The following is a 19485-nucleotide window of genomic DNA, read 5'->3' as shown; positions in this document are numbered from 1 at the left end:
ACACAGGTACCTGATGTCAGACATCTGCAGGAGCTGAAGGAGGCATTTGAGCAGAGTTCCGTGCTGCGTTTCACTTACGAGACGGAAAAGGATGGGAAGCTGCCTTTTCTAGACGTAACAGTCATGGAAAAGGGCGGAGGTTTCCACACTGCAGTCTACACTAAGGAAACAAACATAGGAATGTGCCTAAATGCCAACAGCGACTGCCCCGACAGGTACAAGAGGAGTGTTGTTAACGCATACGTCGACCGTGCTCTCAGCCACAGCTCAGAATGGAAGCAAGTCGACGAAGAACTCTGTAGGGTAAGGCAGGTCCTAGTCAATAACGGCTTCTCCAATGGTTTCATCGAAGACATCATAAGAAGGAAAGTGAAAAGCCATGCAACCTCTGAAGAGACAACTAACACAACACCTATACCCCCTATTAGACTATTTTACAGGAACTTCTTTTCCACAGCTCATAAAACGGAGGAAAGGGTCCTGAAAGATATTGTTAATAGAAACGTTATCCCTACAGACAAAAATCAGAGGATACAACTGACGATTTACTATAAAACCAGAAAAACGGCCAGCCTACTCATGAGAAACTCTCCAGACACAAAACAGAACGCTTTAAAAGAGACTAACGTCGTCTATGCCTTCAAATGCCCACTTGGGGACTGTAAGCTCCAAAAAACCCAGTATATAGGCAAGACAACAACATCTCTTTCTAGGCGTTTAACGATGCATAAGCAACAGGGCTCCATTAAGGAACATATAATCTCTTCCCATAACCAAACCATCGCCAGAGAAATTCTAGTAAACAACACAGAAATCATCGATAGATACAGCGATAGCAGGCGGCTTGACGTTTGCGAGGCACTACACATCAAGAAGTCAACACCAGCAATCAACAGCCAATTATTGCACAACTATATTCTACCCACCTCAAGACTCCGCTCCAATATAGAAGCATCAAGAAATATGGACCAATAGGCCTTCTACAAACACTTCTATTCAATACCCATTGTTTCTGTTCTGTCTTGTGTTGATACTTTTAATACCCTATTAATATCCCCTCCTGTTCTGTCTTGTGTTAATGATACATCACCCTTCCAACCCGTTCTCACACAAGACAGCACATATATGACTTAATGCTTAAAGTCAATATGTTGAATATGAATTAGTAAATATGTGATATATTCCCAGTTACTTTTTTTCCAAGGCCCAAACTCTTCCTCACGTTCCAATTTACGTCTCACAGTACCCGTCCGTCAACCTAGATAGCAGAATAGTCGTGATTGGTTCAATTATAAGGAAAATTGTTCTTTTCAGGTCCCACACGGGTTGTGAAATTTACCTACTATTGTCCATGCTCTTAGAATATTATAGATCAGCTACTTTCTATTGAAGGCTCGTAGTTTTGTTTTGAGAAATATTAGTTGTTCTTAGTAAATTATAATAAGCACTTAAAATGATTACATAGAATAACAGTCCTTCACCAATCAATATTATATACCATAGTTTGTGCTTTACAAATCTTTAAAGGATGTTTTGTAGGAACGCTAACAGAAAACGATGGTACATTGGAATGTCTATGGGGTAAACTACTGTAAACAGGATGGTATTGTGTCTACTATACCAACTACAGGATCGGTATATTGTCCACTACCACCTGTTAGGTGGGTAAGGGGTGCAATACCACCCACAGGATGGGTATGAGGGTCACATCCACCCAGAGGATGAGAATGGGGATCACATCCACCCACAGGAAGGGTATGGGGTCCAATACCACCCACAGGATGAGTATGGCGTCCACTACAACCCACAGGATAGGTATGGGGCTCCAACCACCCATAGAATGGGTATGGGGCTCCAACCACCCATAGAATGGGTATGGGATCCAATAACACCCACTGGATGTATATGGCGTTCATTGCCGCGCGTCGAGCTCGAAAACCGCAGCATTCATCTCAGAACCATGCCTATTTCACGCAGATTCCTTAATAAACGTAAGAATTTTATATGTCACAAGAAAGATAGAAATATAAGCTTTATTCTAAATACCTAACCATGGGCATATTTAAATTTAAAGCGAAGATACGTGTACTTTTATAATAGCCGAGCTCCGACCCCGGGCAGATCGATCCACCGAGCCTCTCTCTCTCAGAACAATGTTTATTTCACGTGAATTCGTTAATAAACATATATGTTTTATATGTCTCAAGAAAGACAGACATATAAGCTTCACTTTAAACACTTTACCATAGACATACTTAAAGTTCTAATGAAGATACATGTATTTTAAAAATTAAGGAGCTCCCACCCCGTACAGACTGAACAACAGAGCAACTCTCTCTCAGATCAATGTTTATTTCACGTAAATTCGTTAATAAACACAAATGTTTTATATGTCTTAAGCAAGATAGAAATAAGAGCTTCATTTTAAATACATTACAATATACATATTTATAGCTCAAGTGAAGATACATATGTTTTTATAGTAGCGCTTAGTAGCTTGTCGGGCATGGAGTGCAGACGCCTACGCACTTGCCGATATATTGTATAATTAACAAAGATTCGCTAATAAAGCCTAAAATCTTATATGCCTCCAGAAAGACCGAGATATGAACATTATTATGATTGCACCAAATGAAATATATCATGTTCGAGAACAGAGATATATCAATTTTAAATTAAGTTTCGACTCTTGCTCGGGCGAGAGAGATGGGGCGACTCTCGCCCCATCTATTGGAGATTCTGTGCACTAAAGACCCAAAGCTACTCAACCCCTCTTAGCATTATTTAAGTAATGAAGTAATATGATATATTTACTCACTATAATGTTGGTGCTGAATGCAGAACATGAGAAAACATATATTTACTCCAAACTAATGTAATTTGATTATGAAATAAGTAGCATCAAAGGAAGTCGATGGTCCAAGCGGCAATGTTGTGGAGCGACTTATCCAAGATATATCGTTGTTTGGTAAGTGTTTGTTGGCATATCCAGTTGTCGCACTTCTCTGCACAAATTATCACAAATTTAAAATATAATGTTAACAAGTAGAATACGCATTTTTAATAAAATCTAACATAACTAGCCAGAAAACATTTAACATTTATTAAAATATATATGTTTGGAAGTTAAATCGACTTCATAGGACAATAGTTGTTGTTACAAGAATGTAACAACACTTGTAATATATACTCGTTATTCGTTGACATGCGTTCGCTACTTAAACTACCATGTACTGTACTTATGTAAAATCTCCCATGTCTCTTCGCTCATCTCACCGAACCCTACAGGCTCTGTGATATATTGTTTAATTAATTGAGATTCACAAATAAAGCTTATAATTGTATCTGTTAACAAAAAGGCAGAGCTTAGTTTAGTTCATTTATTATGCACCCCATACCCATCCTATGGGCGATAGTGGAGTGTTACAGAGGCACATAATGGGCTCAGGGACTGAGCTCCACAATTCATATAGCTAAGCAAGTTATAATCTTGATAAGGTAGTTACAAAAGTCAATGCACATTGTCACATCAACAATGGGCTCGAGACCGAACACAAGTACAGTTTATAATTTAAGCAACTGACATATATGGAGGGCTAGTGTCACAATTGATATGTTTATCTTACACATAACCCCCTCTCCCCCATCCAATGGGCAACGGTGGATAGGTTACAATCAAATCGTTTTTTGCGTTTTATTCAGAGATTAGATCTTATTGGGTGAGGAAAGATATTCATATTTTAAAGAAGGCTTCTTGGCTGATGCTCTCCATTGATGGAAAATATACAACCTTTTGAAAATCAATGTTAGTTTGATCTAGATATTGTAATTAACGCAGTTACCTGGTGTTATTCTTCACCTATATCTTTTTCTGGTTAATCCCTATTTACATTATGCAGTTCAGGTTTCGTCGCCAGACTATAGTTTTTAGTTTAGTTAATTTATCACATAATGGATTCAGGGACTGAACACACAATTTATTTATCTAAGCAAGTTACAATCTTGAGGAGCTAGCCACAAAATTCATAACACATCGTCACATCAACAACATGGGTTCGAGATCGACCACTAGTACAGTTTCTAAATTAAGCAAATGCCATATGTGGAGAGCTAGTGTCACAATTGATATGTTTGTCCTGCACATTTCCACAGTGGTTTGCTTGGGTTCTTTTAATTATCTTAAATATCATTGAAGAGAACCTCCTAGGTACTATACTGTATATATGCTGGTAAGAAGTATAATAATCCTGAGAAATCGTGTAAATTATGTTGTACGAGTGCTTCCAGTTAAGTAACATAGTTCATTTGTGTGCGCGTGCTTGAAGAGGAAATGTTATCCCCCCCCCCCTTGTAAATATTTGTGGGTTTCAGATCATACGACCGCGGCTTACCCTCGCCGCGGTCGAGGGTAAGAACACCGGATGTATACCCAGTATTACAAGTAAACATTAGCAATAACAATTATGGAAAGTTCCTTCACCTATACATAGACAAGAGACTGAACTTCAGCACCCACATACAACACATAAGGGGATGCTCTGAGAGAGAGAGAGAGAGGGAGAGTAAAATTATCCACTGAGGTCTGATTAAGTCCTTTTGGGGACCTTAATCATTAGGACGTCCAATGATTAACGCAAAGTGAAGCGTATTCAGATGGTATATTGACAACATTCAGCATATCTCATAATGACCTAGTAGTACTTGATGCACAAATACCTTTTCCAAAGGAATCACAAAACATAATTAAACACAACTGTACCGTACAGTGTTATATATTTATTTCAGTTTGAACAATTTTTAACATTAACATTCCAACATTCATTTTAGCAAGTTCTCTCAGAATGACGTGTGGGTTAGCATTGTCAAAGGCTGACTTAAGATCTAGGAAAGTGGTATATGACCTATCAGTATGCAGGGTGAGGAATGTGGTAATACAGTGATGTACACTCTTTCCATGCGTAAAGCCATATATCTGGGGAGACAACATATTATTAATTTTGTAAAGGAGACGGTTGAGAACCATCCTCTCAAGACACTTATAGAGACAACTAGTGAGGGTGATTGGGCGAATAGCACTCGGCTGGTGAGGTTTAGAAATGTGAATAATAAGACTGTTGGTCCATGACTTAGGAAGCTCCCCAGTTACATAGCTCATATTATACAATTGAAGCAAGGGATTCCCTGGAACTAGCAGAAGCATACGCAGTATGCCGTAAGTAACTCCATCCTCCCCAGGTGATGTAGCTTTGCCTTTATGTAGAGCAGAATCTAGTTTGTATTCAGTAAAAAGCATGTCACAGTCATCCTCTTGATGACGCATGAAGTCAAGGAGTCTTGCCCTATCAGTATATCTATTATTTAATTCATTCTGTGAGGGTAGAGGAAGACTGTCAAAGCTAGAAGTCGTGGCCCAAGCACCAACAAGCTCATTTGCTCTGTGCAGAGGATTAGGGTACGAGATCTCTGCAGCATTTTTCCCATTGATCTTGTTGATATCCTTCCATGCCCGACTTAGTGGCGTGTGAGAATTGAGACCACTGACAAAAGTTTCCCAGTCTGTCTACCTCAGCTCCACCATACGTTCCCTGGCCTTAGCCAGAGCCGCTTGAAAGAGCCGAAGCATTTCAGCAGTGCGGGTCCTTCTACAAGCTAGTCCAATTATTCTGGCAGTGCGTTTTAGTGTATGCAATTTAGAATCATTATAATAAGCATGAGTGTTATGACCAGTGTAATTTGGGTTACGTGGCCTGGACGATGGATCAAGTGATTCTATAAACTGCTCGAGAGTACCTGTGAGCCCATTGTTAAAATCTTCAACTGATGAAGGCTCAGATGAACTGCACCAATCTGACACATGAGCAACAAGATTGTCTCGTTGATCGATGGGCACAGCCAGCCTCTTCCGCTTGAACACTCCGCCAGGGAGGATAGAGCTGCCAATGCTTACAGTGTCTAATATGGTCAGAAGATCAGACGCCATATCTGGCACTATTGACGAGGCGCACACGGTGTGGGAGACGTTGACACCGAGACATAGATCAAGAATACCTCTGTAGATATGCGTTGGTTCAAGGTCACCCACAATCTGTGCATCATCGTGACTACCTAATAGTGACACCAGTTGGTTGCCGTTACGATTACTGAACTGCGAATTATCAATATGCCTATGCCTAGCGTTATAATCACTTATAATGATGGTAGGCACAGTCTGAATACAGATAGGAAGGTCAGCATTATTAAAGTTACAAGGAGTTGATTATTTAGTACATAGTTGTATTTCTCTTTAATTGGATGATAGAGGGGCAGTCTTTAACGTGATTGGGAATACATACATACATACATACATACATACATACATACATACATACATACATACATACATACATACATACATACATACATACATACGTACATACATACATACATGCATACATGCATGCATACATACATACATACATACATACATACATACATACATACATACATACGTACATACATGCATACATACATACATACATACATACATACATACATACATACATGCGTATATACATACATACATACATGCGTATATACATACATACATACATACATACATACATACATACATACATACATACATACATACATGCATGCGTACATATATACATCCATCCATCCATCCATCCATCCATACATACATACATACATACATACATACATACATACATACATACATACATACATACATACATACATACATACATACATACATACATACATACATACACGTCCAGTCAGCATATAGCTATTTCGGGATAAAATCCAATACAGTTTATATTGGTGAGACGCCACTGTGATGAGGAGTTTAAATATCACAGGAACTGTAGGTTAATGTGTGACATAGGTGAGGTTAGATGAGGCATCTACAAGCACCAGCTGGAGGCTGCTGGAGAGTTGTGGAGGCTGCTGGTACTATGCCCAGATGTTGGAGGGTGGATTTGACTCTCCCACCCTCCCTCCCCCTCCCCCCCACATTGACCGCAGTACGTCTAAGGTTACTTTCCACTCTCACTTACCAAGGGTATAACTCCCGCCCCCCCCCCCCAACACACACACATGCATCAGATTCTTAACTTACAATATTTATGATTTACCAATTTATGTTACTACACTGACTCTCAATTTCACAATATTGTATAAACTTTGATGAATCGCTCGTCTATGGGTCATCCAATAATGTTAACTGACTTCTAGATGTTAATTACCACTGCTAGGTTTAGGCTCAGCTACAAGTACCTCTGGGAATTTGTAACATCTGACGATGTAGATTTGACTAAATGTAAACTCTGTCAGCAGAACTATTCGCATACTTTGCGTCATTATATAATGGAATGTGAAAAAATCGCGGAATTTAAAGATAACAACATCAATAGTGTCCATGAAATGTGTATAAGTACTTCATTCATAATGATGTGCTGCCCGAAATCTTAGCGAAGTATCCAAAATTTGCTTACTGTAGGTAATGCATACACATGACTATAAAGCTGCTGCCCAGTTGGGTGGGTGTGGAGCACATGACTGTAAAGCTGCCGCCTGGTTGGGTATGTATGCAGCACATGACTGTAAAGCTGCCGCCCAGTTGGGTGGGTGTGGAGCACATGACTGTAAAGCTGCCGCCCAGTTGGGTGGGTGTGGAGCAATTAGACTAGTAACTGTGCGACTCCTCATAGATGTAAAGTGCCTTTTATAGTGACTATTGTGAGCCTCTTGTTGAATTACTTGTGACACAAAAGATTACTGATGTGTGTATTTGTGTGGGTGATTAAACTGAAGCCCTCCAAGCCTTCTTCCTTGAAGGGCAGCATCCCTCCAAATGGGTTACCGTAATTGCCAATGTGCTCAGAATGAATAACTTTCATCACCCCTACCAAGAGAGACAACAACAACACTTTCCTGCCCCATGGGAGATCACTCCTTTCCAAATTACTGTCCCCCCTTTCCCACCCAAGAAGCTGATTAAAGAACAGTCCTTGCTTCGACAAGAAGCAAAGTACAATGCCTTAAGCCAAATTGATGTTTTAGTCAGAGAGCACTCCCTTTCCCAAATTATTTACACTGATGGATCCTTGCATCAGTCCCATGGTGCAGCTGGAAATGCAGTTGTTGTGACAGGGAGAGATGGTTCCATCTCCCATGAGTGTGGAGCGCGTCTAAGTAACTGGGCCTCCACTCTTCAAACAGAATTGGTTGCCATAATCCTTGCACTAGAGCGCGTATATGAATCCAAAGTTGACACGCTAATTGTAAGTGACTCCTTGTCATCCTTGACTGCCCTCAGCTTCCCAAGGCATAACTGTGACGTGCTTATCTCTGAAGCTAGACACAGATATAATGAAATAATCAATGATGGAGTCAGAGTTTGTCTCCTGTGGATTCCTTCCCATATTGGTCTCCGAATGCATCTAGTGGGACATATATGAATGAGCATTCATTTAGGCCCCTTAACTCGACGTTTGGTTCATCCCACAGCGCCAGTTCTGCTTACCAAAAATGGCCCACTAGATACTCAGACTTCTAGATGTTACCACTGCTAGGCTTAGGCTCGGTTACAAGTACCTCTGGGAGTTTGTAACATCTGCTGATTTACATTTGACTAAATGTAAACTCTGTCAGCAGAACTATTCGCATACTTTGCGTCATTATATAATGGAATGTGAAAAAATTGCGGAATTTAGAGATAACACCATCAATAGTGTCCAAGAAATGTGTAAGTACTTCATTCATAATGGTGTGCTGTCCGAAATTTTAGCGAAGTATCCAAAATTTGCTTACTGTTGGTAATGCATGCACATGACTGTAAAGCTGCCGCCCAGTTGGATGGGTGTGCAGCAAGACTAGTAACTGTGTGACTCACTATAGATGTAAAGTGCCTCGTATAGTGACTGTTGTGAGCCTCTTGTAATGTCACTAGTGACACAAAGATTATTGATGTGTGTAATTATGTGGGTGATTAGATATGTATGTATATGTGTATACGTATATATATATATATATATATATATATATATATATATATATATATATATATATATATATATATATATATATATATATATATATATATATATATATATATATACATGTATGTATGAGGGTGTGTACATGTGTATACAACATTGATAATTTTTTAACTAGCGTCATATATTGTTATTTGCTTAGCTAAACGAACTAGAGGGTTCAGTTCCTGAACCGATTATGTGCCTCTGTAATCCTGTACACCACCGCCCACGGGATGGGTATGGGGTGCATAATAAAGAAAGAAATTGAATATGAAGTCGATTTAAGTTCCAAACATATATATTTTAATAAATGTTAAATGTTTTCTGGCTAGTTATGTTAGATTTTATTAAAAATACGTATTCTACTTGTTAACATTATATTTTAAATTTGTGATAATTTGTGCAGAGAAGTGCGACAACTGGATATGCCAACAAACACTTACCAAACAACGATATATCTTGGATAAGTCGCTCCACAACATTGCCGCTTGGACCATCGACTTTCCTTTGATGCTACTTATTTCATAATCAAATTACATTAGTTTGGAGTAAATATATGTTTTCTCATGTTCTGCATTCAGCACCAACATTATAGTGAGTAAATATATCATATTACTTCATTACTTAAATAATGCTAAGAGGGGTTGAGTAGCTTTGGGTCTTTAGTGCACAGAATCTCCAATAGATGGGGCGAGAATCGCCCCCATCTCTCTCGCCCGAGCAAGAGTCGAAACTTAATTTAAAATTGATATATCTCTGTTCTCGAACATGATATATTTCATTTGGTGCAATCATAATAATGTTCATATCTCGGTCTTTCTGGAGGCATATAAGATTTTAGGCTTTATTAGCGAATCTTTGTTAATTATACAATATATCGGCAAGTGCGTAGGCGTCTGCACTCCATGCCCGACAAGCTACTAAGCGCTACTATAAAAACATATGTATCTTCACTTGAGCTATAAATATGTATATTGTAATGTATTTAAAATGAAGCTCTTATTTCTATCTTGCTTAAGACATATAAAACATTTGTGTTTATTAACGAATTTACGTGAAATAAACATTGATCTGAGAGAGAGTTGCTCTGTTGTTCAGTCTGTACGGGGTGGGAGCTCCTTAATTTTTAAAATACATGTATCTTCATTAGAACTTTAAGTATGTCTATGGTAAAGTGTTTAAAGTGAAGCTTATATGTCTGTCTTTCTTGAGACATATAAAACATATATGTTTATTAACGAATTCACGTGAAATAAACATTGTTCTGAGAGAGAGAGGCTCGGTGGATCGATCTGTCCGGGGTCGGAGCTCGGCTATTATAAAAGTACACGTATCTTCGCTTTAAATTTAAATATGCCCATGGTTAGGTATTTAGAATAAAGCTTATATTTCTATCTTTCTTGTGACATATAAAATTCTTACGTTTATTAAGGAATCTGCGTGAAATAGGCATGGTTCTGAGATGAATGCTGCGGTTTTCGAGCTCGACGCGCGGCAATGAACGCCATATACATCCAGTGGGTGTTATTGGATCCCATACCCATTCTATGGGTGGTTGGAGCCCCATACCCATTCTATGGGTGGTTGGAGCCCCATACCTATCCTGTGGGTTGTAGTGGACGCCATACTCATCCTGTGGGTGGTATTGGACCCCATACCCTTCCTGTGGGTGGATGTGATCCCCATTCTCATCCTCTGGGTGGATGTGACCCTCATACCCATCCTGTGGGTGGTATTGCACCCCTTACCCACCTAACAGGTGGTAGTGGACAATATACCGATCCTGTAGTTGGTATAGTAGACACAATACCATCCTGTTTACAGTAGTTTACCCCATAGACATTCCAATGTACCATCGTTTTCTGTTAGCGTTCCTACAAAACATCCTTTAAAGATTTGTAAAGCACAAACTATGGTATATAATATTGATTGGTGAAGGACTGTTATTCTATGTAATCATTTTTAGTGCTTATTATAATTTACTAAGAACAACTAATATTTCTCAAAACAAAACTACGAGCCTTCAATAGAAAGTAGCTGATCTATAATATTCTAAGTGCATGGACAATAGTAGGTAAATTTCACAACCCGTGTGGGACCTGAAAAGTACAATTTTCCTTATAATTGAGCCAATCACGACTATTCTGCTATTTAGGTTGACGGACGGGTACTGTGAGACGTAAATTGGTACGTGAGGAAGAGTTTGGGCCTTGGAAAAAAAAGTAACTGGGAATATATCACATATTTACTAATTCATATTCAACATATTGACTTTAAGCATTAAGTCATATATGTGCTGTCTTGTGTGAGAACGGGTTGCACCCTTCCCACCTCACTCAAATGTAGATATAATATCAGAGAGACGTAAGTTCTAATCAGTTGTGTATTTGTGAAGTCTTTGAAAATGTAATAAGTTTTACGAAACGCGCCCGTGTCGCGTCAGACTAGAAATAAAAATGAATTTTGGAGAAGTGATTTTTTATTTACCTCCAACAGTGAAGCGTAATGTACGAAAGATTGAGAAAATTCGTGTTAGAATTATTAATCTTACTTTTTCGGTCATATTTAATAATATATGTCTACAGGAAAGACTGCTACCAAAATATACTAATATATATATATATATATATATATATATATATATATATATATATATATATATATATATATATATATATATATATATATATATATATATATACATATATACCTAGTAGCCAGAACGCACTTCTCAGCCTACTATGCAAGGCCCGATTTGCCTAATAAGCCAAGTTTTCCTGATTTAATATATTTTCTCTAATTTTTTTCTTTTGAAATGATAAAGCTACTCATTTCATTATGTATAAGGTCAATTTTATATATATATATATATATATATATATATATATATATATATATATATATATATATATATATATATATATATATATATATATATATATATATATATATATATATATATATATATATATATATATATATATATTAGTATATTTTGGTAGCAGTCTTTCCTGTAGACATATATTATTAAATATGACCGAAAAAGTAAGATTAATTATTCTAACACGAATTTTCTCAATTTTTCGTACATTTCTTTTCACTGTTGGAGGTAATTAAAAAATCAATTCTCCAAAATTCATTTTTATTTCTAGTCTGACGTGACAATTGAACGCGTTTCGTAAAACTTATTACATTTTCAAAGACTTTACACATACACAACTGAATAGAACTTACATATCTCCGATTTGTTTATATCAACATTTGAGTGAGGTGGATGGGGTGAGGTGGTATTTAATAGGGTATTAATTTCATCAACACAAGACAGAACACGAAACAATGGGTATTGAAATGGAAGTGATTGTAGAAAGCCTATTGGTCCATATTTCTTGATGCTTCTATATTGGAGCGGAGTCTTGAAGTGGGTTGAATATATTTGTGCATTAATTGGCTGTTGATTGCTGGTGTTGACTTCTTAATGTGTAGTGCCTCGCAAACGTCAAGCCGTCTGCTATCGCTGTATCTATCGATGATTTCTGTGTTGTTTACTAGGATTTCTCTGGCGATGGTTTGGTTGTGGGAAAAGATTATATGTTCCTTAATGGAGCCCTGTTGCTTATGCATCGTTAAACGCCTAGAAAGAGATGTTGTTGTCTTGGCTATATACTGGGTTTTTTGGAGCTTACAGTCCCCAAGTGGGCATTTGAAGGCATAGACGACGTTGGTCTCTTTTAAAGCGTTCTGCTTTGTGTCTGGAGAGTTTCTCATGAGTAGGCTGGCCGTTTTTCTGGTTTTATAGTAAATCGTCAGTTTTATAGTAAACGCCATGCAACCTCTGAAGAGACAACTAACACAACACCTACACCCCCTATTAGACTATTTTACAGGAACTTCTTTTCCACAGCACATAAAACGGAGGAAAGGGTCCTGAAAGATATTGTTAATAGAAACGTTATCCCTACAGAGAAAAATCAGAGAATACAACTGACGATTTACTATAAAACCAGAAAAACGGCCAGCCTACTCATGAGAAACTCTCCAGACACAAAGCAGAACGCTTTAAAAGAGACCAACGTCGTCTATGCCTTCAAATGCCCACTTGGGGACTGTAAGCTCCAAAAAAAAACAGTATATAGGCAAGACAACAACATCTCTTTCTAGGCGTTTAACGATGCCTAAACAACAGGGCTCCATTAAGGAACATATAATCTCTTCCCACAACCAAACCATCGCCAGAGAAATCCTAGTAAACAACACAGAAATCATCGATAGATACAGCGATAGCAGGCGGCTTGACGTTTGCGAGGCACTACACATTAAGAAGTCAACACCAGCAATCAACAGCCAATTAATGCACAACTATATTCTACCTACCTCAAGACTCCGCTCCAATATAGAAGCATCAAGAAATATGGACCAATAGGCTTTCTACAATCACTTCCATTTCAATACCCATTGTTTCGTGTTCTGTCTTGTGTTGATGAAATTTTTTTTTTGAGATATATACAAGAGTTGTTACATTCTTGTACAGCCACTAGTACGCGTAGCGTTTCGGGCAAGTCTTTAATCCTATGGTCCCTGGAATACGATCCCCTGCCGCGATGAATCGTTTTTTCATCCAAGTACACATTTTACTGTTGCGTTAAACAGAGGCTACAGTTAAGGAATTGCGCCCAGTAAATCCTCCCCGGCCAGGATACGAACCCATGACATAGCGCTCGCGGAACGCCAGGCGAGTGTCTTACCACTACACCACGGAGACTGCTATAGTCTCCGGTAATAGTCTCCGGTAGGTAAATTAATACCCTATTAATGCCACCTCTTGTTCTGTCTTGTGTTGATGAAATTAATACCCTATTAATGCCACCTCACCCCATCCACCTCACTGAAATGTACATATAAACCAAATCGAAGATGTGTAAGTTCTATTCAGTTGTGTATTTGTAAACTAAAGTGTTTGAAAATGTAATAAGTTTTACGAAACGCGCTCAAGTGTCGCGTCAGACTGGAAATAAAAATGAATTTTGTAGAATTGATTTTTGAATTACCTCCAACAGTGAAAAGAAATGTACGAAAGATTGAGAAAATTCGTGTTAGAATTATTAATCTTCCTTTTTCGGTCATATTTAATAATATATACACATATGTGTATATATATATATATATATATACACACATATATATATATTTATATATATATATATATATATATATATATATATATATATATTTATATATATATATATATATATATATATATATATATATATATATATATATATATATATATATATATATATATATATAACTGATTAGAACTTGCGTTTCCCTGATTTTATATCTACATTTGAGTGAGGTGGGAAGGGTGATGTGGCATTACATTTGAGTGAGGTGGGAAGGGTGATGTGGCATTAACACAAGACAGAACACTAGGGGATATTAATAGGGTATTAAAAGTATCAACACAAGACAGAACAGAAACAATGGGTATTGAATAGAAGTGTTTGTAGAAAGCCTATTGGTCCATATTTCTTGATGCTTCTATATTGGAGCGGAGTCTTGAGGTGGGTAGAATATAGTTGTGCAATAATTGGCTGTTGATTGCTGGTGTTGACTTCTTGATGTGTAGTGCCTCGCAAACGTCAAGCCGTCTGCTATCGCTGTATCTATCGATTATTTCTGTGTTGTTTACTAGGATTTCTCTGGCGATGGTTTGGTTATGGGAAGAGATTATATGTTCCTTAATGGAGCCCTGTTGTTTATGCATCGTTAAACGCCTAGAAAGAGATGTTGTTGTCTTGCCTATATACTGGGTGTTTTGGAGCTTACAGTCCCCAAGTGGGCATTTGAAGGCATAGACGACGTTAGTCTCTTTTAAAGCGTTCTGTTTTGTGTCTGGAGAGTTTCTCATGAGTAGGCTGGCCGTTTTTCTGGTTTTATAGTAAATCGTCAGTTGTATCCTCTGATTTTTGTCTGTAGGGATAACGTTTCTATTAACAATATCTTTCAGGACCCTTTCCTCTGTTTTATGAGCTGTGGAAAAGAAGTTCCTGTAAAATAGTCTAATAGGGGGTATAGGTGTTGTGTTAGTTGTCTCTTCGGAGGTTGCATGGCTTTTCACTTTCCTTCTTATGATGTCTTCGATGAAACCATTGGAGAAGCCGTTATTGACTAGGACCTGCCTTACCCTACAGAGTTCTTCGTGGACTTGCTTCCATTCTGAGCTGTGGCTGAGAGCACGGTCGACGTATGCGTCGACCGACCGTATATAGGCAAGACAACAATATATATATATATATATATATATATATATATATATATATATATATATATATATATATATATATATATATATATATATATATCTATATATATATATATATATATATATATATATATATATATATATATATATATATATATATCTATATATATATATATATATATATATATATATATATATATATATATATATATCAAGGTACCTATTTTACTGCTAGGTAACAGGAGGCATAGGGTGAAAGAAACTCTGCCCATTGTTTCTGCCCATTGATTCTACGTCCAATGGACGTAGAATCGCTGTTTACCAACGTACCTGTGGACGAGACAATCGGGATGATAGCCGACAGAGTGTATCGTGATCCAGCCTGTTCTCCTCTTGACATACCTGAAAATATTCTAAGGAAACTACTCCAAGCTTGTACTAAAGAGGCACCCTGCTTGAGCCCGGATGGGCACATGTATAAGCAAGTAGATGGGGTCGCCATGGGTTCTCCCCTAGGTGTCCTGTTTGCAAACTTCTACATGGGTACCATCGAGCAAAAAGTCTTAGTCGACATGAACTTGAAACCGGCCATATACTGCAGGTATGTTGACGACATTTTTACACAGGTACCTGATGTCAGACATCTGCAGGAGCTGAAGGAGGCATTTGAGCAGAGTTCCGTGCTGCGTTTCACTTACGAGATGGAAAAGGATGGGAAGCTGCCCTTTCTAGATGTAACAGTCATGGAAAAGGGCGGAGGTTTCCACACTGCAGTCTACACTAAGGAAACGAACATAGGAATGTGCCTAAATGCCAACAGCGACTGCCCAGACAGGTACAAGAGGAGTGTTGTTAACGCATATGTCGACCGTGCTCTAAGCCACAGCTCGGAATGGAAGCAAGTCGACGAAGAACTCTGTAGGGTAAGGCAGGTCCTAGTCAACAACGGCTTCTCCAATGGTTTCGTCGAATACATCATAAGAAGGAAAGTGAAACGCCATGCAACCTCTGAAGAGACAACTAACACAACACCTATACCCCATATTAGACTATTTTACAGGAACTTCTTTTCCACAGCTCATAAAACAGAGGAAAGGGTCCTGAAAGATATTGTTAATAGAAACGTTATCCCTACAGACAAAAATCAGAAGATACAACTGACGATTTACTATAAAACCAGAAAAACGGCCAGCCTACTCATGAGAAACTCTCCAGACACAAAGCAGAACGCTTTAAGAGAGACCAACGTCGTCTATGCCTTCAAATGCCCACTTGGGGACTGTAAGCTCGAAAAAACCCAGTATATAGGCAAGACAACAACATCTCTTTCTAGGCGTTTAACGATGCATAAACAACAGGGCTCCATTAAGGAACATATAATCTCTACCCACAACCAAACCATCGCCAGAGAAATCCTAGTAAACAACACAGAAATCATCGATAGATACAGCGATAGCAGGCGGCTTAAACGTTTGCGAGGCACTACACATTAAGAAGTCAACACCAGCAATCAACAGCCAATTAATGCACAACTATATTCTACCAACCTCAAGACTCCGCTCCAATATAGAAGCATCAAGAAATATGGACCAATAGGCTTCCTACAATCACTTCCATTTCAATACCCATTGTTTCGTGTTCTGTCTTGTGTTGATGAAATTAATACCCTATTAATGCCACCTCTTGTCCTGTCTTGTGTTGATGAAATTAATACCCTATTAATGCCACCTCACCCCATCCACCTCACTGAAATGTAGATATAAACAAAATCGAAGATGTGCAAGTTCTATTCAGTTGTGTATTTGTAAACTAAAGTCTTTGAAAATGTAATAAGTTTTACGAAACGCGCTCAAGTGTCGCGTCAGAGTAGAAATAAAAATGAATTTTGGAGAATTGATTTTTGAATTACCTCGAACAGTGAAAAGAAATGTACGAAAGATTGAGAAAATTCGTGTTAGAATTATTAATCTTACTTTTTCGGTCATATTTAATAATATATGTCTACAGGAAAGACTGCTACCAAAATATACTAATATATATATATATATATATATATATATATATATATATATATATATATATATATATATATATATATATATATATATATATATATATATATATATATATATATATATGTATTATTAAATATGACCGAAAAAGTATGATTAATAATTCTAACGCGAATTTTCTCGATCTTTCTTACGTTTATTTTCACTGTTGATAGTAATTCAAAAATCAATTCTCCAAAATTCAATTTTATTTCTAGTCTGACGCGACACTTGAGCGCGTTTCGTAAAACTTATTACATTTTCAAGGACTTTAGTTTACACACACACACACAAATTTAACTGAATAGAGCTTAAACATCTTTGAGTTTTTATACCTACATTTGGGTGAGGTGACATGTTACAATAGTTTTGGATGAGGTGAAAATAAACTTTTAACACAAGACAGGACACGAAACAATGGGTATTAAAGGTAGGTAACTGCAGGAGGCCTATTTTATTGGCCCATATGTCTTGATGCTTCTATATTGGAGCGGAGTCTTGAAGTGGGTAGAATATAGTTGTGCATTAATTGGCTGTTGATTTCTGATGTTGACTTCTTGATGTGTAGTGCCTCGCAGACGTCAAGCCGCCTGCTATCGCTGTATCTATCGATGATTTCTGTGTTGTTTGCTATGATTTCTCTGGTGATGGTTTGGTTTTGGGAAGAGACTATATGTTCCTTAATGGAGCCCTGTTGCTTATGCATCGTTAAACGCCTGAAAAGAGATGTTGTTGTCTTTCCTATATACTGAGTTTTTTGAGGCTTACAGTCCCCAAGAGGGCATTTGAAGGCATAGACGACGTTGGTCTCTTTTAAAGCGTTCTGCTTTGTGTCTGGAGAGTTTCTCATGAGTAGGCTGGCCGTTTTTTTGGTTTTATAGTATATTGTCAATTGTATCTTCTGATTTTTGTCTGTAGGGAAAACGTTTCTGCTAACAATATCTTTCAGGACCCTTTCCTCCGTTTTATACGCGCTCAAGTGTCGCGTCAGACTAGAAATAAAAATGAATTTTGGAGAATTGATTTTTGAATTACCATCAACAGTGAAAAGAAACGTAAGAAAGGTCGAGAAAATTCGTGTTAGAATTATTAATCTTACTTTTTCGGTCATATTTAATAATATAAATACTTCATATATATATATGAAGTATTTATATATATATATATATATATATATATATATATATATATATATATATATATATATATATATATATATATATATATATATATATATATATATATATATATATATATATATATATATACATATATATATAAATATATATATATATGTATATATATATATAAATACTTCATATATATATATGAAGTATTTATATTATTAAATATGACCGAAAAAGTAAGATTAATAATTCTAACACGAATTTTCTCGACCTTTCTTACGTTTCTTTTCACTGTTGATGGTAATTCAAAAATCAATTCTCCAAAATTCATTTTTATTTCTAGTCTGACGCGACACTTGAGCGCGTATAAAACGGAGGAAAGGGTCCTGAAAGATATTGTTAGCAGAAACGTTATCTATAAACGTTATTCTATATTGGAGCGGAGTCTTGAGGTGGGTAGAATATAGTTGTGCATTAATTGGCTGTTGATTACTGGTGTTGACTTGTTGATGTGTAGTGCCTCGCAAACGTCAAGCCGCCTGCTATCGCTGTATCTATCGATGATTTCTGTGTTGTTTACTAGGATTTCTCTGGCGATGGTTTGGTTGTGGGAAGAGATTATATGTTCCTTAATGGAGCCCTGTTGCTTATGCATTAAGGAACATATAATCTCTTCCCACAACCAAACCATCGCCAGAGAAATCCAAGTAAACAACACAGAAATCATCGATAGATACAGCGATAGCAGGCGGCTTGACGTTTGCGAGGCACTACACATCAAGAAGTCAACACCAGCAATCAACAGCCAATTAATGCACAACTATATTCTACCCACCTCAAGACTCCACTCCAATATAGAAGCATCAAGAAATATGGACCAATAGGCTTTCTACAATCACTTCTATTCAATACCCATTGTTTCGTGTTCTGTCTTGTGTTGATGAAATTAATACCCTATTAATACCACCTCTTGTTCTGTCTTGTGTTGATGAAATTAATACCCT

Source organism: Procambarus clarkii, chromosome 29 (genome assembly GCF_040958095.1).
Source record: "Procambarus clarkii isolate CNS0578487 chromosome 29, FALCON_Pclarkii_2.0, whole genome shotgun sequence".
NCBI classification, from domain to species: Eukaryota; Metazoa; Arthropoda; class Malacostraca; order Decapoda; family Cambaridae; genus Procambarus; species Procambarus clarkii.
This window is presented reverse-complemented; position numbering follows the sequence as displayed.